Source organism: Corvus hawaiiensis, chromosome 6, assembly GCF_020740725.1.
Source record: "Corvus hawaiiensis isolate bCorHaw1 chromosome 6, bCorHaw1.pri.cur, whole genome shotgun sequence".
Classification (NCBI taxonomy): Eukaryota; Metazoa; Chordata; class Aves; order Passeriformes; family Corvidae; genus Corvus; species Corvus hawaiiensis.
In genome coordinates, this window is record NC_063218.1 from 42037134 (window position 1) to 42060041 (window position 22908).

Here is a 22908-nt window from a genome sequence, read left to right on the forward strand (position 1 = left end):
ATCATTTTGAGAGAACATTGGAGTTTCTGATAATCATTTGTTAGTTTTTTATTGTTATATGTTTTCTCAAGATATTTGAATATACTCTACCATTTTCACCCACACTTTCAAGGGTTACAGAAATAGAAGGGTCTACATACAGAGTGATATCACAGCCAGAATGGAGAAAATCACTGCAGCATGGGAAGATTGAACTGAATAAAAAGAAAGTTACTAACTGAAGAGAAAGGGGCTGAACTTCTTCTGCCATGAGAAAAGGAACAGAGAAAAAGGGATAAAGGAAGGAAAGAAAATAGGACAGAGCTCACTGGGGAACACAGTAACCAACCTGACTCACCAGTACTCTGGCGCAAATGCAGTGGGGGTTCACGACCTGATTTGGTATCCCCGGGGCGCTCCTGCCCTAGATCTGGCAGGGTCAAAGCCTTCCTCAGTTAAACCTGAAAAAGTCAAGTCTGTGGTAGTGGGGGGGAAGCTATTCTGCAAAAGTTTTTTTGACAGAATCTGAGAAAATATATCCTGCCCGGAAGGACAGAAGGGACAATCCTTCTGGATAAGGTCTGTGGGTGATGTTCTCTGGGATACTTTCACTCAGTTGTGTGTAGCACATTGCTTGTAAAATATTATCAAAGTGTGAATTCAGAGAGGAGAAACAAACTCTAGCCAGACTCTCAGAACTGAGCTGTATCTGCCATTTTGCTGAGAGACAAAACAGATATGATCGTAAGTCTGCAAATATGGCAAAAATAAGCAGAAGAATTTTTTTACACATGTGGAAAGGACTTAACCAGAAAAAAAAGGAAAGATGTGAGTAGGGATATGGTAATGCAATACAGTAGGTCTGAAAGCTTCAGTACTAGAGTATTTTTCAAGTCAGACTGGCCAAGATACTAAGAAATCCTGCAGAGGGACTGGGTTTGTTTTAGCAGAAAGGACAGGAGGGAAAAGGAATGATGTATGATGCTGGGAAATCAGAACAAATTAGGTTGAAAAAGATCTCTGAGATCATTGAGTCCAACCTTTGACCGATCACCACCTTCTCAACTAGATTGTGGCATTAAGTGCTACATCCAGTCTTTTCTTGATCATCTCCAGGGATGATGACTCCACCACCTCCTTGGGCAGTCCATTCCAATGTTTAACAATATTTTCTCTGAGGAAATTCCTCCTGATGTCCAACCTGAACCTTCCCTGGAGCAGCTTGAGGCTATGTCCTCCTGTCTGGTTGATAGTTGCACCCAAAGCCTTTCCCTCATTCACTGAGCAGGTCACCTGGTCATAAAGTCAATCCAGTTGGTCAAGCAGGACTGCCTTTGTTGAACCCATGCTGGATGGGCCTGATCCCTTGGTTGTCCTGTGTGTGCTGCATGATCACACGCAAAATGATCTGTTTCATAACTTTCTCATGCACCAAGGTGAGGCTGACAGGCTTGTAGGATCCTCCTTCTGGCCTATCTTGTGGATGAGCATCACACTGGTGAACCTCCAGGCATCTGGGCCCTCCCCGGTTAGCCAGGACTGCTAATAAATGATGGAGAGTGGCTTAGAAAGCTCTCCTGCTGCTCCTCATCCAGTCCCACAGACTTGTGAGCATCTAAGTGGCTCAGCAGGTCACTACCTACCTCCTGGATTGCAGGACGTCTATTCTGCTCCCTGGCAATGTCTGCCAGCTCAGGGAGCTAGTTGCCCTGAGGAAAACCACTCTCAAAGACTGAGGCAAAGAAGGCATTAAGTACTTCAGCCTTTTCCTCATCCTTGGTGACACTGTTTCCTCTTGCATCCAATGAAGAATGTAGGTTTTCCTTGGCTCTCCCTTTGTGGTTAATGTACTTATAAAAACACTTTTTATTGTCATCTTTTACAGCAGTGGTCAGATGGAGTTCTAGCTGAGTTTTACCTTTCTAATTTTCTTTCTACATGACCTAATGGCATCCTTCTGCTCTTCCTGAGAAATCACAGAGATCCATTTTTTGATGTGTGCGGAAAGAGTGTCAGGTCCTTGGGTACTTTCAAAGACCTAAATGCTTTTTCTGGAGTACTCAGCTCTGATGGTCTGGGGAAGTTATTCCGTTTCCTGAGTGAGGATTTCTTGGAAAAGGAAATGTGAAGGACAGCACTGCATCTAACTCCCTGCTCTCCAAAATCTTCACATTTCCACAAGAGATGTGTCATTTTTTAGCTGTCCACTGAATGCCACCTCTCCATCCTACTCCACACCAGCCCATCAGCCTGGAGCTCACAGAAGTTGCTAAATCACTCAAGTGCTTAAGTAACACAAAAGAACATGCAGCACAGGAAAGGTTACCTGAAGCCAGCTTTCATCACCAGCTCTGTTTACCTGTCCAGCGCTTCTTCCTGTACTTCACTCCCCTAACTGAGCCTTGACCTGAAACAGCCTGTGTGTTTTTTAAAAACCTTCCACCCAAGTGAACAAGAAATCCTGCTGATTTCAGCATGAAGGAAGAAACTACTTAATATTAGCAATAATAATGAAATCAGGCCCTACAAGTTTAGATTAAGCTATGGAAAATTGCACCAGTGACTCATTCTGCCTGGTGACTCCTCATTTATGATGCTGAGAAATACAGCTCTGCTTGGAGATGATCTTTGTATGTGCAGGTACAAAGAGCAAGGATAAAGCATGCACAACATCATCTTGCAGATGAGAAGAGAGAAAACCTGCAACACATGTTGGTGTAATGGGACAGTGAAGTGCAGCAGACCTGACCTCTTCCCAGGGTCTGTCCAGATTTCAGTCTCTGTGAAGTCATAGAACCACAACAGATCAATAACATCCCAGAAGCAGCTGTTGTGTATCTGAACAGCTGAGCAGTGCAGCCCATCTACTCAGAGTTTAGTACCTTAGTGTGCCCCAGCAGCACAGCATCAGGTGGAACAGGAGAGCTGAACAGGCAAGTGGTTATAGCATGGGGCCTGCAGAAGAGTGCTTCAAATCACAGACATAGAAAGAGAGGATTCATCAAAATTCTTAAAAAATAACAAGAAGTGGGGAAAGGCTTGGACAGCCCTTCCAAGCCCAAGAAGCAAAGAGTCATAGTCAAAGCCTTTGCAGTGTGCCTCAGAGCAAGGCTGCATGCCGTGGTTTCCCAGCAGCAGGGTCCTGGGCTGGTCAGTGCCTCACAGCAGTGGTCAGGAAAGCTGGGAGAGCATCGCTCAGCTGAAGGCAGGCAAGAAGGGTGGCAGGGCACCCAGCCCTGCCAGGATAGTGGGGACAGGGAAATGTGGTGGCAGCTGCTCCTCAGATCAGGGAGGGAGCACCCAAGCACCGTAGAGCACTGCACTGGGGGTGGGAGCTGGGAAAAGCAGAGTGCTTTACCGGCTTCCAGAAAAAGGGAATAAAACTGACAAAATGAGAGCCTTAATTGCAGAGTAGAGACTTATCATCCCCTCTGCTCTGTACCCCTGTGGGGATGTGCCACACAGATGTCTCTGACTGGGGTGGTTGCCAGCAGGGCTTTGCAGAGGCTTTGTCTCTGGGCTGTGCACTGGCAAAGAAATTATGGCTTTTATGTGCTCTCTAACTGCAATTGCAGCTCCAGCTTTATGTTCCTGCTTTGCTGGAAGACAGTTTGTTCCTCCTCTCCCTCATTTAGCCCTCCTGAGGAGCATAGGGGCGTTATCATGGCCCAAATGACAGATGAGGAGAGAAAAGACTGATGAGTTAAAGCACAGATTTGACATTGGCAGCTGAGGTGAAGGTATCCCCATAACAGAGACAGGCATCATACCTGCAGGCAGAGTTTCTGGGAAACAAGGGAGCCAGAGGCAGCAGCTGCAGGGGAGGAATGTAACTGAGCCCACAGCATCACCATGTCCTTCCTTGGACACTTTCTGTGGTGCCTGGAGGACGGTCACTCTCATGACAGCAGGAACTTTAGTCCTCCATACTGTTCAGCAAGACAGACAACTAGAAAGAAGGAGCACTTCAGTAGCCCCTGGGCATGTGAAATGAGCAGTTCAGCTGTCAGTGGGTAGAGATAAAGGTGCCCAAAGGACAGATGGTGTTGTGAAATTCATCCGTTTGTCAGAGGACAGCCCTGAACCTCAGAACCTCTGAACTGCTCACATCTCTTTTTGCAGGGCTAGTTTTTCACTGAGAAGCAAACAGGCAGGTCTGACTCACTCAGACATGAGCTCGACCTGGGGGTCGGAGGGTGTCCCCTTATCACTGCCCCCAGTGTTTCCCTCAGCCTGAGCACATTTTGCAAGGCAAGGGCAGATAGCACTGCCACTTTTACCACCTTACCTTTAGGGTGAGAGGAGGTGAGGCACTAGTTAATTAATTCTGTTCTGTCTTGGAACAGGAGAAAAAAAAGGAAGTGTTGTTGTAGGTCCCCCTGAGAATTACTTATTTTGGAATATCTGGCAAATTGGAAACATTTGGCTTCAGATTAAGTGAAATGTTTATTAGGTGGAAATCAAGTAATTTCCCTTGGGAGGCATTTTCTACAAAAGCCAAAGGAATCAGACAGAATGGCTGGATTCCTGAAAGAGCGGAAACTGTTCCCGGGCTACAGAGAGAGGTGGTACCGCTTGGGCTAAGCGGTACTAAGCACCTGGCCTTGGAACCCACTTTGACCTAGTAGTTACTGGAAATGAAGAGGAGCAGCTTCAGCAGAGACAGAGGGCAGAGTAGCCCCGGTACCTGTTGTTCATCATGTAGGAGAGAATCCCAGGTTCATGTCCTTCTATTTGCCCTAATTACTCTTCCTCTTAGAGGGTCCCAATCAACAAGCCATCAGATATGCTCCCTGTGTATTTCAGGCTTCTCTTCTGAAGCCATCCCCCATTTCTACAACAAAACCTAATGCAGACCCCCTGGTAACTGAAGCACCTGGGCATCAGCCTTTGCCAAAGGAGGGGTCTCTTGGATGTGGGTCTCTCACACCAAAGGATCTTCTGCCCTAGTGGTTGGACTGGGAAACCCAACAGTAACTGCTAGCCAGTTCTGCATGGGAACCCAGTCTGAAAAACATGAAATATCCAGTTACAGAAACATCAGAAAATGGATCAGTCTACATTCAGCCATAGATAGACAAAACAATCTGCTTGTTTTTACATAAACTAATCAATCATTTTGAGCAATCGGGTACTGCAGTCTTTGGCAAAATTAAAACAAAATCTGGTAAGGTGGAGCAAAAGAAAGTAATATGCACATATTTCTGGATTTCATTTTTCTCATCTCTTTGCATTAATTATTCTTTCCTTTGGTCAGTGATGAAGATGGACACACTTTTTGACCACATGCAGCTTTGTCAGTAACACTTAAACAGGCAAACCACCTGTGTGCCAGAACCCAAAGTTGTGTGCTACCAGGCAGATGTGCAATGCTCCAAGAGACATGTGAGCAAAGCCTCCTATGTTCCAGTGGTATGTGGGGTCAACAAGGTTATTTGGGATCCATGAGGGTGCTGTAAATACTAGAGGGAAGAACAACCAGATTTTACATAAACAGTGTCAAGGTCCTTTTGTGTCAGCAGTCAGCACCTCAGAAAATTACCTCATGACAAAGTTTTCAGGGAGAGAAAGGTTCTGCACAGATTTCTAGCTTCCCTGACGCAAGTGCTTGCAACACACACTTACTGAACATGCTCTTCTTCAGGGCCAATTTATGCTTGTTTTAATATCCTTTCCAAAATATCTTACTGGGGTCATGGGAAGTGCTACGCAGCCAAGTCAAGTGACAAGCATCAGCATGTTGTCAGCATGTGAAAGCAAAAACAAACCTTTTTTAAAGGAATTAGAGAGTCTAGTGACTGAGCTAATCTGAAACAGTTCCAGGAAAAAATGCTTCTGGTAAAGGAGAGAAACTAGAAGGTTTTACCTGCAGTTACTCCCCAAGGTGAAACTCCTCTGCACCCCAGATGCAAAGCCAAGCACAGCAGGGACAGCAACAGGATGGACAAAGCAGGGATCTGGCATCAGAACCTGCTATTTCCAGACTACACTGATTAGTCCATCATTTCTAGCACAGCCTCTGACAAAGCCAGCTCCCCACGTTGCCTTTCCCATCTGTAAAATCAGGAGAACAGGTGGATTTGTCTTATTTCCAAACCAGTAATGACCAACCCTCACAAGCTGTACTGTATTCCCACGCCTGGGAGACAGAAAGGTACTACTGCCCCCACTTTGAAAAAGAGGAGCCAAGAATAGGTGAAATGTAACTGTTTGCCCAAATTCTCACATAAAACTGATGACAGAGCAGCTGGCTCAAAACCAGTTGTCCTGTCCCTAGGTCAGGACTTTAATTCTTAACACTTTCCTCCAAGCCTGACCTGAGATTTGGTCTAGAAGGTAAATACTGATGGCTGTGGGTGAGTTTTTTGTTTTTCTTACAGGACTGCAGTTCTTGAAATTCTCTTCATTAAGATCTCGGTCTCTGTTTATTTATGGGCAACAAAATTGCACACAGAGAAACTCAAGCATCCCACAGCTAGTATAATGTCAGTATCACTTGGAAATGAAGGCAGTCAGCATGCCAAGGCTTTAGAGGCATAATATTTTAGATTTGATTTCAGTCTATAATAGGATAAGACTACATAGAATTGGGTTGTAGGGTCTCTTTAGCCAACAATTAAACTTCCCCAGAGGTTTTGGTTCTCTGGGGTGGGGTTTTATTCAAGCACTAAATATACCTGTGACCAAATTCCCAAGAAAGGAACATCTCCTGAATGTGGAAAATACTAACACTATTTTTTGTTGGTGCTGTTGATCTTCAAACTCATTCTGTAGAGACAGAACAGAGCAATACCTTATCAGAACCTGTAAAACAATTTTCTTTCTTGCAAAGAATTTTGGAAATGGCCGAATTTTTTCAACCCTTAGTCTCCACTGGATGAGCCTCTGGAGCCTGTGTGCAAGTAAACCTCAGAGTAAATTATATTTTATACAGCAATAAAAACAGCTGCTATCTAGGAGTATAGTGGTTGTCACAACACCTCCAGTCTCATCTGCTAAAAATTTCAGCTATGATAAGGTAGAAGTCAGATCTCAGGCTAGCTGACTAATAGGATTTCCTTTCTGCAGACATTTTCAATAGCTTGAAATGTAATTTCAAATAGGCATAAAAAAAGTTTGCAAGTTTCCTATGAAGCAGAAATCCTGTAAGATTTTATTTCAGAAATGCTGATACATACAAAATATTAGATGCAGACCAGGACTTCAGTAGCTGTTGAGTAAAATGACCACAGTTGGGTCTTTTTCCAATATCATGGCTGCTCAGCACTGAATGAGGACAGCAAATGTATTTGGAAGTGAGCAACGACAAAACTGAAGAGTGACATCAGCCTCACGCAAGAACCAAATTTCCAGGTTCTAAGGAACAAAATAAGTCCTACCTCAGCCAGCCAGAGCATGCCAGCCTGACCACAGGGCAGCAGTTCCTGGGCAAACCTCAGCAGCTTTGTTTCTGTGCAGTTCCCAGATCAAACATGTGATACAACAGGCAAGTTATCCAACACGAGACTGACAATTAAAATTTGTCAAACCACATATGTTTGTTTCCATGAAACATTTCTGCTTCAGCACATGCACATTTTCTAACTGCATCAGCTTTGTTGAAACTTTCCTACTCGGTTCCTACTCAGCCTGTGGAAACAAGCTCTACTTAGTTCTGCTTGCTCCCAAAATTACAATTTCTTCTCATAAAAGCTACAGGACAGCTGTGATTAGGACCTTATCAAGATCCTTTGTGCATGCAAATGGACAGGCTAATTCTGTTACTGTTATTCATCAGCCGTAGCAAATTGTGTACATGTGCTCTCTTAAGCAGCTTGTCACGGTACTTAGAAACACACTGGCCCACACTAAACTGACCAGCTCTGCAACCCTTCATTAACTCCTGTGGAATCATAACCTAGCACAGATAGGTGCTGTTCAGAGCAGAGCCACAGAGATCAACTCTGTTTTGGAAACAGGCACCTGCACAGCCCATAAAAGCACAGCTAAGAAAGGAAAGCATGTTCCAATTAATCACTAATGACTGACTTTCCTTAGTGTTGAACAGACTATGCTGAACAAAGCAAACCTAGAGCTTGGAGTATTTAAACAAAAGCACGTAGTAGTGCTTTGAGAGCCTATAAAAGGAAGCAATATATAAGAAATCACATTTCTGCATGTTTTCACAGTACCACCTAGGAATGCACAGTACTGGGTACAGATCCAATATTGGGGCCATGGAGATCTCACACTTCAGTAGGCAACCTAGAAGGCATCAGATACTCTGCAAATTACTGAATTCTCTATTAGAGAGAATACAGTTCTTTCTGTATAACAGAAAACCCAGTCACTTCAGTCACTTTGGTTCCCACAATCAAAGAGGTCCATCAGTGTGTGAAGACCATCAGGTCCCCACTGTCACAACAGTCCTTGCCAAGTCACTGTTGGCCATCAGGATGCTGGTACCCAGAGTAAAGACAGAAACATCGGGACAAAGTGATAGGGTCTCCTAGATACATTATTACATCTTCTCATATGGTATGGGTGGCTACAAGCAGAGTGTGCTCAATGATCTGCCCCCTTATGAGCAGCCCCCAGCCCAACTTAGGCAGAGTAGCCTAAATAGATGTGCCCAAGCACAGAACATCCCAGGAGATGGCCTCCAAACCCACACTGAGGTGACATCAGGGTGCTTTTCAAGGAATCCTTCAGCTATGGTGTCACTTACACCTCTGAGTTCTCTTTGGAGCAAGGATTGTTTCCCATATGTAACTTGTATCAGGTTTGAAGCCTCTGGGTGTCACTGACATGGGGGTGACTTGGACCAAGAAGACCTTGGTCCAAGTAACTTCTAGTAACTTGTACTAGGTGCGATTAAGTAGATGCGTAAATGCACTGAAGAAATCACTGTGGCTCATTGCTGAGCAGGGGACAGATTTACTGACCTGTGCTCATCTGTACAACCCACGTAGCAGGCATAATGCTTCATCCAGAAGATAGAGCCACCATGAGAGATTTTCTCTTCCACAAGTTCAAACTTAGAAGAGTTAAAACAAAAAGGACCTCTGCCCCAGCTGCATAAATAAGAATATTTCCACTCAGAACAGAACTGAAATGGAGGTTAGATAAGCAAGGCCTTGGCAGCAGGAAAAACAAACAAAGCCAGTCCCTGCTACGCCCACTGAGAAGCAGCTTGTTTTGCCATGAAGCAGTTTGTCACACACGATCTGCAATGACTCACTGGCAGGCAAGAGCAACCCAGCTAGGTTTCTGTGAGCTCAGACAGGCGGAGAAATGGCTCCTGGTTAAGATGTTTCCAGTGCTGTGAAAGGAGGGCAAAGCTGCAGCCCATCCAGGCACACCACCAGGCAGATGTTCCCTGGGCAGAGGGCTAACCTGGAGGCTACCCTGGTTCCAATACACCATGTCAGTTGAGAACAGGAAGCCAGTTTAATCAGGCCATGTAATTCTCTGGCAATCCTCACTTCCCTTAAAGAGGTTTTCCACTAATAACAGTCCAGCTTGGCTCAGACAGTAGCGGGAAGCTGGGGTTCTTCTGCTGAGGTCTCAACACTGAGTTGAAAACAAGAGATGTATCAGACCTAGGCAGACATCAGAGCACCGACCTCCACACACCTCTCTAAGGGATCCCAGAGGTTTAGGAGAGAGCTCTGAGCTTGCCCCAACGCCCTCACAGAAATTACACTATTCACAGTCACTCACGGAGGAGCTTCAGCCCAGCAGCCTCATGCTGCTGACAGCAGCAGCACGGCTGTGCTGAGCCCAGCTGCACCCACTAACCTCCTCTGCCCTCTGGGACACCTTGCCGTTTTTACCTTGGGTAGGCTGGCTGATGAATAGCTCCTTGACTGAAGGGATGATTCAGATACAGCTCTAGCAAGAAGAAACTCTTGTGCTATGACAGCCACACAGAATGCAGCATCTCTGTTTTGTTGTTCAAGTGTCCTTTCCCCTCCTGCACCTCCCTCAGCTTTCTCCCTCTAATTTTATTCCCAGAGCCGAGCGATTGCTTTTAACAAAGATGGTTGAGTCATTTCCCAGCTCTGATGTGCCATCTACCAAATGCTTCAGATGACTGATGTCTTAAGAAGGAATCCAGCCTGTTTCCTTGCTGCACATCTTAAAGCCGCCAAAATGGAGCAATTATACCCAATTTCTGTGACAAAGAACAAGAAGTCCTGTCATTATCACAGCTTCCCCTTGGAAAGGCAGTGGGTGAGAGAAGGAAATACATGATCAGTGTCACAACAATAACAGGCTGATGCATGCCATGAACCGCAACCGGCTGTGAGTCTGCATTAGGAAGGTGTCTCTTCTTGCAGGCAAATAATAAAGCCTGAGAGACTGACCTGGGCATTGCAGGAAGGTACCACTCTTCAGTGGTGGGCCCAAGGGAGCAGTGGTGTCCCTGCAGAAGACCCTCTGCCAGACAGCTGCCACTACACCTGTGGCCGGACTCTGGGCTCTCAGTACGGACTCCAGAGGACATTAGGCATGGAACATTTGACTCCCCACACCATGCAGCATGGGCTCAGCAGAGCATACCCAGCACCTCCAGAACAGGCAAGGCAGCTCTCCAGGGAGGTGCATGGCTCTGCTCTGACTTGTCAACACAACATCCACCTCTAACAGGGACAAAATTCTGTCAGACAGCTGCCAAGTAACCTTTGTATAAGGCTACAGAACATTTCTCTGTGGCTTCACATCCACCGCAGGGGAAAATGTGTACCTTTGGCTTTTATTCCCTCCTATACATAGTCCCATAAGGGATGCTGAAGGTTAAGAGAGGAATGGCCGTACCCCAGGCAACACTGGCATCACTTTTTTTCATGGATTTTGGCAAGGCAGTGTAGACAGCACCTTGCTGGGTACTTCCCTGACTACCTCAAGCAACCAAAGCCGCACAGTGCATCCCTCCCTCCCCACACTCCTCGTGTTCATCCCCATAACTCCCACACCCTTTCTCTGGCACTGGTTTCTCATGGAGGTAACTGATAGGCTGCTGCCTGGCTCAGAAGACCCCTGACATGCTCCAGTATGCCTCACAGCAGTGATGAGTCCTTCCCTGGGAACCAAGAGAGGAGGCAGCAGGCCCTGTTCTCTACGCAAGATTCATGTGCAGCAGGTTGGAGACCTCCAGCTTTGTTCAGCCATAGTGTGAGCCTCACAGATGAAGGAAGAACAAGTAGAAGAGAAAAGGCAAGTGGGCAAGTCACGCTTCTCAGACCTGAGTTTCTTTGCATGTCCCTTGTGTCTGAATGCATAAATAATACTTAGAACTTGGACACCATCACAAATTTCAACAAGAACACAGAAAATCTTTCACTTGCCTGACCACTCCCTTTGCAGGGGGTCTGTACCACTCCAAATTTTCCCTTCCTTCTTTCCCATCTCATTTTCTCTGCCCTCTCATTCTGCTCCCCACCCTTCTCTCTTTTCACAGCCTATAACTCTTCCAACTCATCACATGGACTCCTAAAACCCAGGATCCGTTACACCTGAATCAAGCGCTTTCTGTCTCATGGCTCCTCTCTCATGAGCCCAGCAAAGCCCCTTCCCCCACTGACTGCTGTCTCCAGTCAACACAGACGTGTTGCACACCAGTACAACCACTACCAGCCACTGCTCCTCATCCTTTGCTGTTCTAAGTTCAAAACAAAACAATGTAACCGTGCAAGTCCAAAGCATATTTTCCTGCTCCCATCTAACAAGAGTTAGATGCTGTGATTTGCTAAGGTCTGATCCTGAAAGTCAAAGACCAGAGAGACCTCAGTTCTCCCAGTCATTTCCCGGCACTCAGCCTTCCAACTCTTGACTGGGTCCAAACAAAACAAACCAATGAGAAGGGCTTGAGCCTGCCCTTTTACTGATCCAACACTTTATATTGCTGAAACAAAAGTGTAAGTGAGAGCAGAATAAAGGTAAGGACCTACACTCAAGGGTCTGGGAAGCTGTATACTATTTGTATTGTTGGCAGGAGACTGGCTTTATAAGTAAGTCCGCCCATGCTTATGTTTTCAGGTTTGAGCCTAGCCTATATTCCTTGGAAAAAAGCCATGCACACCTTCCCATCCACAAAGGAGAGTCCCAGGAAACAGCTCTTTCAGGCATTTTGGTTTTTTTAGCAGTATGAATACCCTTGGACAAAAGTCATCATTACTCTGTGGCAGGGTCACTGATCCAGCCTTGCCAAAAGTACAGCAAAGTCTTCTTTAAATTTGAGTGCTTGTCTCCCCAGAGCAAGTCTCTGCCTCAGACACCTCTGCCTGTCAACTCATTTCTCTGTTGTCATCCGAAAAAAGGAATAACAAGTGAAAATCACAAACCAGTGTGGCCTGGGAAAATTCTGACAGCTTGACAAAGGAAAGCAGAGGAAGTATCTACTTGTTTATACATTTTCAGATCTTTGAATAAAGATTCCCCTGAAAAAACATCATGACTTCCTCTAACCAGATGAAGAAAAGAAGATGTCAGATTGTATCTCATCAGATTTTCTGGTGTAGATGCTAAACCAGGTATTTAGATGGATGATGCCATTCAATGACAGTAATGTCCCTTCTGAGAAGCACTACCTGCACTTAAAAACACAGACTAAACCAAACCCACTGAAAGAACAGAGTGTACAGAAACTACGTACCACCCACTCAGCCTTACAGATGCAAAACACCTGAACCCACAAGGAAGAAAACAAACAGGGAAGGCAGCCGGAGCACAATGCCTGGCTCAGGCAGCAGCAACCAAGCAGCAGCTGTATCACAGAGGTGGGTAAATGGCTGCACAAACACAGCCCTGAGCATGTCGTCCCCCGTGACACCCCAGAGGCCCCTCTGGAGCTGCCAGGGGTCCCAGCTGCCTCCTGCTCTAGCACACTTCTCTAGCACCAGGGTTTATTTCTCAATATGGTACACACTTGCAGAGCTGTAGTGCCCCAGACTCCCTCGAGTACAGCAAGTGCATGCTTGGCCCCTGTTACTTCAGACACTTCAGGAAGGGCAGCAAGACTAATATGGGAAATGGAAGGGAAAGCTGAAAAGGGAACACGTTAGATCTCAACAAAGAGCACAACAATAGGATTACATGCAGTCAGCAAAGGACAGAGCAAGGGAATTTTCCTTGGGTATTTAGACACAAAACAAACCCTGATGAAGCTGGTCAAGCAGTGCAAGAGTCTCTTGGAGAGGCTGTGAATTCACCATTAATGAAGATACTCAGTAATCAGCCAGATGTGGCCCCAAGCAGCTTTGCAGTTGGTCTTGCTTTGAGTGGATGGAAGGTCCAGGTGATCTTCAGAGATCTCTTCCAGTCCAAATTAAATTCTACAGTGTGTTTGATCAAAAGCTACCATTAAGCGTTGGAATAAAACAGGACCTTGCGAATGGCTATTCACAGTACTTAGGAAGAGAACTGTGATCGGGGGAAAAATTGAATGCAGAACAATTTGGAAATATTCTGTTATTAAAATAAACTTGATCAAGTAGGTTTTACTGAAATCACAGGCCCGTCATATGCCTGACATTCCTGATACTGCTGGATGCATCCAGAATGGGAAAGCCAGACTGAGGGGGAAAGCAGAAGCACCTGTCTCCACCTTCAAGAGATGTCTTTCCTGCCCACCATGCTTTGCATGTTGGAGAGGCGAGGGTAAGGATCCGCCCTAGGAAGAGGCAGCTCCCTGTCCAGTGCCGGCAGGTTCTGGCAGGCAGGAGTGACCTCTCCTGGAGACTGCCAGCCCAGTAGTCCTGCTCCGGGGACAGCAGGAGCCCAGCCTCAGGCTCTGGTTGCCTCTGTTTGGCCAGAGTGCAAGACAGAGGCCCCTGACAAACCTCTGCATGCACCCCAGCGTCAACCCCCAAGACACACTTACAGCAGCCACTCCCCATAACATTGTCAGCCTGCAGAGAAACACATCTTTTGGAAGCACCTCTGTTTTGTATTTGGCATGAGCAGGATTACCTGATAATGAAGTGCTCTCTATTTCATCCATAAATACAGTTCTTTAAGAAGATTTGGTACAAAGGATATTTAAATCTGCAGGACCTATTCCAGTTAACCTGTCTTTGGAACAGGATGAAATGCAGAAAAGTGACTGTAGAGGACAGTGGCAGTTATTAAAAGTAGTGACCTAATTAGTCACATAATTATATATTTACAGAAAGATTAGAGTTGGGAGGGACTTCTGGAAGTCATCTCACCCAAGCTCCGGCACGAACAGGTATGATTAGGTGGTGAAGCTTCTCAGGGACTTGTCTGGTTCAGTTTTAGTATCTGCAGAGACAAAAATTCCACTTTCTCTCTAGGAAAGGTGCTTATCTTTTTATGGGATCAGGTCTTATTAAAACACAGTCCCATATTTGGTGACATCACTAATTTATTCTATGTAGATAACTCTATCAGTACATTTATATCAGGAGTCATTTCGCAGCCTCACTTGACACTGTCACATGAAAACAACAATCTACAGCATTAGTATTGCTCATGGAAAGCAGGTAGCACTAACCATGATAGAAAAATGGTGAGCTTGGAAAGACAAGGAGCCTCCTCAGACGTACAGGCCCACCTAAAAGCCTGACAAATCAATTTGTACATTATAATGGTTAATGCATCCGAATTTGGCTCCCTCATATGGTAGTAAAGGATGGTGAGGGTTACATGGGTACAGTGGAAGACAGTGCCTTGAAAAATAGCATCTCCATGAGGGATGACTAAAATCTGACTCTATGCGAGGGTCATGGTACATAGTTAAACATGATCCTATTGCTAGAACAAATGTGATTCTTGGACCTACAAGCACGAAAATATCCTGCAATAGCAGAGAGGTGGCATTATCTTAGTATACACTGCAGTTGAAACAGCAGCAGAAAATACTCCACTATATCAAAAGAGAATGTGTAGTTTTATGTCAGTGCTCACAGTTTAAAAAAAACACAGAAATGGTCAAGAGTTCAGGGAAGAGCTTCAAGAAAGATACAGCATCTGGAAAACATACTTCTAGCAAGAATCTTAAGAAGGTCAATCCAAGTTTACCCAACAGAAGGTCAAAAGATGATTTGAGCACTGTCTATAATTGCCAGCACCAGAAAAAATTATAAGAAATAGGGCTTTTTAATCAGGTAGAGAAAAACAAAAACAAACAAGGAATACAATTTGATGCAGTGGTTGGAAGCCAAGCAAATTCAGAGGAACTATAGGGAGCATTGTTTAACAAAAGCCATTAACTATTAGAACCACTTATGTAGGAATGGGATAAGATCCCACAGTTTGAGGTCTTGAACCGAAGACAAAACAGCCTTTTTTCAAAGATACAATGCATCTCCAGAAATGTTGGAGCAGAAATTATTGGGTGAGATTTATTGTCAGAACAGATAATCATAAAGATCCCTCTGGTCTTAAAAATATGAAAAGTGCCCAGGAAGAACAGAAAAGACCTTTGAAAGCACTGAAATACATCAGAACAAATTGTTCTATGTTATGAAACAGATTCTGATTACTATTAGAAGTTGCAAAAGAAAGTGAAATCTTTTTGAAAGCCACAATTTCTTTAACAAATATTAAAAATCCAGTGAGGAAGTCCTTCATGTAGCTGCCAACAACTGAAGAAAAGAGGAAGGACATCTGTAGAAAACAAAAAAGAGGTCACAGAAGTATTTCTTTTCTGCAAAACTTGAGTGTAAATGTAGATTAATTTTGGTGCAACTGAGAGCAGCACCTGGCCTCTCGTTTTAAACAAATAAGGCAGAGTTTTGTACTCTCATAAAATCAAACACAGAAAACAAAGGAAGGTGTAAAAATTACAGTCTAGGGATTGCTCAACGTTGTTGAGTTTGCTCTACCCAGTTTTTGCAAGCTGGCCTTGTGCCTTGTGTTTTTGTATATTTGCAGAGGCTTTGTGGGTGCAGAATACCACCAAACCAGCCACTTTGTGCTGGTGCCAGTGGCAGTGCGCAGTTGCAGGCTGCGAGAGAGACTCAAGCTCTGGCAGAGGATTGCCTGGGAAGAGCTGTTTTGATGTGAAACCAGATGGTATTCCAGTGGTGATTTGCTTTGAGATTTCTGGGTTTGCTCAAATCCAGGAAACTCGGGAGGAGGGAAACCATAAGCAGATGAAAACATACCCAACTAACAAACAGAGTTTGCACAAGCTCCCCTGCACACAGTCTGGGGAGAGATGTAACCCCAGCCTTTCCCACTGGAGCCACACTGGGACCCAGCACGGAGGAGACGTGCTGTGAGCGAGGACATGCAGACAGTGGGAGACCTGCAAACCCAGCTCCTTGGGCAGACGGGAAAGGAAACAGGAATTCAAAACAAAATAATGCTTTACAGAAGATGGGTTTTTTTCTAAAACAAATCCCAGCAACCACCAGCTGGTTCTCATTTCAGTCTACAGACAAATAGATTTCCAGCAGAAAAGCAGCAACAGATGCCTCAGTGCTGCTCTGCAGGAAGCAGAGGAAATTATCCACATGCAACTCACCCTTGGGACTTACAACCCAGGAGGCTGCGCCATCCCAATGCCTACTGCTGTTTCTCTTCCAGCCCTAGGTGCATCCCTCTGGGGCATCACAGGGCCTGGCTGTGCTGTGGAAGCTGGAATAAAGGCTGTCCTTTCCTTTCACATCCTCAGAACTGCTCGCAGCTGGGGAAGTGTGCAGGGAGGCACAAGAAGAGAGCTGGGACAGACAAGGCAAGACTTTCGCAGGCATCCCCAGGAGGGAGGACGGGGCCTGTGCTGACCTCTCAGTGGTCTTTTGGGGACAGAAAGCAAAGATTATCTGCCATTTACAGGTTTTACCTACTCAAGTCTCCATGGTTTTTCACAACTTAGGTGCAAGGGAGAAGAGCTGAGGTCCACAGCCTTTCAGGAAGCATGTCACCTCCCTTCACGTGCACCTTAATCTGTGTGAGAAAGCCCCTTGAAACCAGATCCAGCAGATCCACACAGGCTCTGCTGGATTTGCCCTGAGAGCTTCTCTGCTTGGTCTGCAAGACTGACCACAAGGGTTCAAGTTGCATCAAGTGACACACAGGAGCCCTGGGACACAGCCCAGGCATCCAAGTCAAGGACCCCCTGCCTGGGGCTCACCGTCTCTCATGCAACCATCCCATCCTCAGCCGTAGGGGTCTGCCTGATAGAGCAGCAGCAGCCTGGGCAGCTTCAGCCATAAAACCAGCAGTGAGAAGCCAAGTAGGTAGGGAATTGGCTTTGTAAGGTGGCTGCACATTTCCAAGGACCACCCCTGTGCCAAGAAGAAGGCCAGAGCTACTTTCATGGCTTTTACAAAACCTGCAAAATCCTCTCTCCAAGGAGGTGTATATAAGGAAGCTGCACTGGTGGATTAGTTGCAGCAGAGCCTTGAGGAGGAGGCAACAGGTGGATTGAGGCTGGGACAGAACATACGTGTGTGTGCTGCAGAGGCAACCTCAGAATGGGCTAGCCCACCATTCCTGCTCCTCAGGGCTCTTCCTGGGGCAGCTGGCTGTAGGGGCGCTGCAAGGTTGTTTGATGCCTGCTGGAGCTGGGGTCAAATGAGAAACAATATGGGTAGGGATTAGCACGGTGGGTTCTGTGTCATTGCCTCTTGTGAGGGTGGGCTCCTATGTGTTTTCCAGCCGTTCCCATCCATGCCACAGTCACGTGCTAAGCCTAGATCTTAAGCTTCCTGGGATGGACTCCATGTGAATTTGTATATAAAACAAAGGGACAGCACATACATGCTTTATATAAACAGATATTGGAGTAAGGAACTCTGCTACAGTTAACATTTCCGCAGGTCAACCCGAGTCCTTGTTATGATTGCAAATGGTTTTTCAAGTGCAGCTCTTGCTGTCAAGGAATGTGCGTTTTAAATATCTGTAACATATCGTGCACAGATAGATCGCTGGGTCAACAGTGCACATGCACATACACACTCAGTACTCCAGTATTACCTGCTGACATTCACCTCGCGCTCTCTCCTGATCAGCAGTCTTCCAAAAGCCAGAACACTTCTCAGGCATCCTGTTTGGAGAGCAACCTGGACTTGCTAGCTAATGTCACAGCAGCTTGTTGTGACAAATCAAGAGGATTGATTGGCTTTCTGTGGTCCTGGAAAAGCAGCTTATGGCTTCTGTCAGACTAAACAGTCCAGTTTCTCTGACTGTTCCCACCACCTTACAACTACCTGGCACAGAAAGCTGACAGTCCTGGTGAGGGAGAGGGCCACAGAGGAGCATGAGATTAGCAGGCAGTAATTCTTGCACTTGTTTAGCGCTGGACTAAAAATAGAGGTTCTTGAACCCATTTCACCGTAAAAAGCCTGCATAATTCAGACAAGTTTTACCAGTAAATTGCAGCTGCAAAGGAAAAACCCCACAGCCTTAAAAGGTCTTTGGAAGCCCATCCAAAACAATGTTCTGTCCAAGTGCCCTGCATGAGAGGGTGGTGGAGGACAGGGTGGGAACTCAGATGCTAAAGACAGCTCTAGCCTGTCGGGAAAAGAGCAAACTTTGCCCCCCATCTCTGGTGTGTGCCTGCCACCAGAACAGCATGTCCGAGTGCTCTGGGCCCAGGGCAAGAGGCAGCCCTTTGCTTACTCATTTCTGTACTGCCACCCCAGAACATGCGCACACTCTGTACTGCCTCTGCCCTGGGAACTGACTTCAAGGGAACTGCGGGAAATGAGGAGGAATCTTTTCTTACCAGACTGCAATGCAAGCCTTTTAAGATGAGTTCTACCCCTGTATTTATATAAATATCCAAAGACAAAACCAAACATTAAGTCCATTTGCAAAAAAACCTAAACAAATACAACCCCCAGATACACAGACCATGCTCCCCTCATTGTTCAGGTAAAATCTCCCCTTTGTTTCTGCAACACTGAGTGTAAGGAGTTGACATTCTCCACCAGTCTCCTGCCTTCAAGTGTCAGTTCTGGTTTCCTCTCCTTTTATCCTTAAGCCCCTGCTTGCTTCCTCCTTCCTTCTCACAGTCTGCTCAACACAAAACAGAGGCTGTGACCTTCTGCAGATGGTGTAGTCAAAGACAAATTCTGGCAGAGCTCATACCTTCTCCTTTGGCCTGTAAAGAGTTTCCCCACAAGTATTCAGTTTTATTTCATCAGCTACCACTTTTAGATGTTCAGAGATGCAAACTTTCTTTTAACGCTAAATGTTTAACCCTCTACTTAAATTCAATATCTCAAATGCCCCCTCACTAGGTGAGGAGCTGCACCTATCCCTGAAAATGCAGAGGAGAGAATTCAGCTGAGCCAAGATGAAAAAGGTGGGTTTATTCCCCAGCTGAAAGCATCGCAGCACTTTTAGTAGTCATGAGAATGCCCAAGCTTTACTACATAACACACATATCAATGCTGACTTCCATGAAAAAACTGCATCAGAGTAAATCCATCTTTGTAGTGAGTAGGAATAGCTGTGACAAGGTAGTTGGCACTTCAGGCTCTGAACTCAGGAGCGCACAAGTGAAAGGGCATCTGTGACTCAAACCTGTTGGTAAGATCATAAAATGTCCTTTCCAGCTTTCCCTGAAACTATTTGGACTGCTGCCTGACACTCCTGACACCAGCACTCCCTGAGACGGGGATGCTTTCATCTGTATTTGCACAGGGGAATTTATTGAACTATTAAATCAGCAGCAGCTCCCCCAAGGCTCCAGCTGGCACAACAAGTAAGGCACCAAGGCAGGAAGCAGCCAAGAAAGTGGGGCAGTGAGCCAGGAGCATCTGCCTCCTCCATGGGACTTCAGGTGCCATCCCTGCTCTCAGCAGCTTGGTCTCTGACGTGTCCTGGGCACACTGTTGTGATGCAGGGCCTGGAATCATGTGAGCAAAAATGCTGCTGGGGTTTCCCATTTAGGCCTGCAGCATCATCAGAGAGACAGGTGCACTTACAGAAGGCAGATCCAATTTTTCCATTAAAGATCCACCTAGAAATAATGGGGGAAGCCCAGGCAGGGAAAACAAGCATGCTGACATTCGGCAAAACTCCTCCACTTTCATGATAAATTAATTAGTCTGGAGGCAGCGAGCAGAAGCATCCCCAGCTTGCTGCAGCAGAGTGAGTCATCCCCTACTCTTTCCACTGTTTAAAGACTGCCCTCCTCAACAGCCAAACACATCTGTGGAAACAGAGGGAAACAGAATTGACAGGAGCTAGTAGGTAAGGGCTGCCATTTGGTTTTGGCTGGAACCCTTACACAATCAAATTAAACGAGTCGTGTTTAATTGGAAAGTTGTAACTGCCCTACTGGTGTTGAGAGGATGACACACAACTGGTAAGTCAGGGTTATTGGCATTTTCCAGGCAACAAACAACAGGTCACAAGACCCTGACAGTGCATGGATGGAGGTCAACAGTAGCCACAAGGATTGTCTAGTCAGCCTTCAAACTTGACGTAATTAGAAATATGATCTGCCTGCTCACCTCCGGCCAAATCTTCTTCCTCTCACAAAGACAGTGAAATAAAATAGGGAGAAAAAGATCGGCTAATATGTCTTGAAGGCTTGTTTTCATCTGCACTTTAACATGTCTGATGGGTTCTGTTGCTACCAGGATATACCCTTTTAAATAAAAAAGAATCAAGAACTTAGCAACATTGTGAAAATTCCCATATCATCCTGAAATGTTTGTTGTGACTATCAAAACATATGAACATATATTTTGCACGTTGTAAAACGTATAACGGTCTCAGGTCAGGAGAGAGAGAAAAATGGATTGGTACCATTGTATTCTTGATTAAATGCAACAATTCCCCCCATCACAGCAAAGAATTTATCATTATTATGCTGATGCAGGGCCAGGATCATGGATCCCAGACTGTCTCAGGTATCACACACTCAACATGCTTTCTGCATAGTACTGCTCATGCACCCCTTCTGATCTGCATTTCAGATGCCTGGTTTTGAACACAAGAGATATAAATAGATCAAGGCCAGATCAAGTGGTCTTCAAAGTCACTATGACAAGTGCTGGAGGACAGCAATGCACCATGAATGTAGCAATATTTTCCTAAATTTCTCCTATGGCAACTTCTATCAGACCCCAAGATCTCTCATGTTACCCTCCACCCTTCTGTTAGGGCTTTCTCCCTTGCCTGCTGCCCCTTGCCCAGAGTAGTCAGGCTGTAGGTCACCATACATATTATTCCTAAGATATGTTAAAATTGATTTAGAATTGATGAAAAATGACAGCCCCAGAGTCCAAGACAGCAATAGGGCAAGCTGCCCAGGTACTGCCTGGTATCAAAATTTCTCCAGGGAAAAGGGGCATTTAACCTTTTAAATAATTAATCATTTAATCTTCAGCCTGCTCCAGGTTTCCTTCCCTGGGAATGCCAATTAATGTTCAATATGGCATTTCCTGAAATATAACTTTGAACAGTTTATGAACTTGGCAAAGATGGTGAACTCACCAGAGACTGCTGCCAAGAAGATTTTTGCCTTTTCTTTTATACCCCTGTTACACCTTTTTACAACTTCATTATTCTTAGTGCTTTTTGCCTACATTCTTGGACTTGTTTGTTCAGCAAGGAGACTCAACATCATAGAAGCTTCATAGGTAGGCGTTAGTGTGCCCCAGACCCCAAGGTCCTCTCCAGAACACATTCTGTAAACCAAGATAGAGCCATCCAGGAGAGGGTTCCTTGGGGAGGGGGGCTCACTTGAGCCTCTCATTGGGGAATCTTTGATAGATATGCTAATTAGTAAAACCTATAATGTTATACCAGATCTTTTGGGGGTGTGCATTGCAGTATGCATTGAGGTGCATTTGACCTGGACGTGTGCACCTAAGGATCCTTAAAATAAATACCAAGGTAAAATCCCTTTTTCCCTTCTAACCATGTTTGACTCTTGATTTCCAGACCAGGAGAAGGCATCAAGACCACAGAGTGGCCATGAGACTGTCAGCAAGGATTTTTGAACACAATTAGCTAGGGTCATGTTCTAAGCAGTGACTCAGAAATGAGTGGCTCTCTAACCTTTTTGCCAACCTTGCTTCTTTGCCTCCTAATGATTGCTAAATTGAATCTGAAGCAACCCCACTGATGACAGGAACAAGAGCTCTGATTCCTGGGAACAAGTGTTGATGACAGAGGACTCACTGGTTTAGTAAAGCACTGGTTCCTGGGCTGTGCTCCATCAGATGAATGTTTCCTTATTATGTCCCCAAAATCCCCTGGGCAGGAGAAGATGCAGCAGAAGCACACTCAGTTATTTTTCAGAGACTTTCCCCTCCAGGCTGTCAAAGATCTGAAGAAGCTGGCAACCAGCCCACACTTATTCTGATAAATGCTATTTGCAACTAAAAAAGGATTAAAATAGCCTCTGAAAGCTTGTCTGAAGGGGAACAAGCAGTCTTCTTCAGAGATGCCATTAGCAGGAAGATATGGAGAGGACTATTCTGGGGGCTGCTTATTTTTGGCTTTCACCCCATTTTGTCATTTGCCCTGGCCAAATATAAGGAATAAGGAAATTATAATTAGCACTTGGGGCACTGTCGATGGGAGCAGCAAACAGGGCACGGCCAAAATCCAAACTCTGGTTTCCTCTGCTTCTTCTTCCATTCCCCTCCCCATGATATGGACCCAGGGAATCTGAGCTTTGGCCATTGTGTCCACCAGACAGCATGGATTCTCCATTTACCACAAAATGGTGTTATATCAGGAGCTAGGCAATGGCCATCTTTTTTGCCTGCCTGATCCTGTTCTTAGTCTTGTGGATATCCAAATCTTCCCCTCACAGCTATCTGGAAGTGAGAGAAATGCAGAAGTTTCAAGGGAGAAATTTTAAGGGTTGACAGAAGGAAAGTGCCAATTCTCCATTACATTTTTAATCACTAAATAGCCATATACAATTAAATGGTCAAATTGGGAGGAAGAGATGAGCTGATGCTGTGAGAAGAGGGGTGCACAGTGAAAAAAAATAATGGAGCCTTT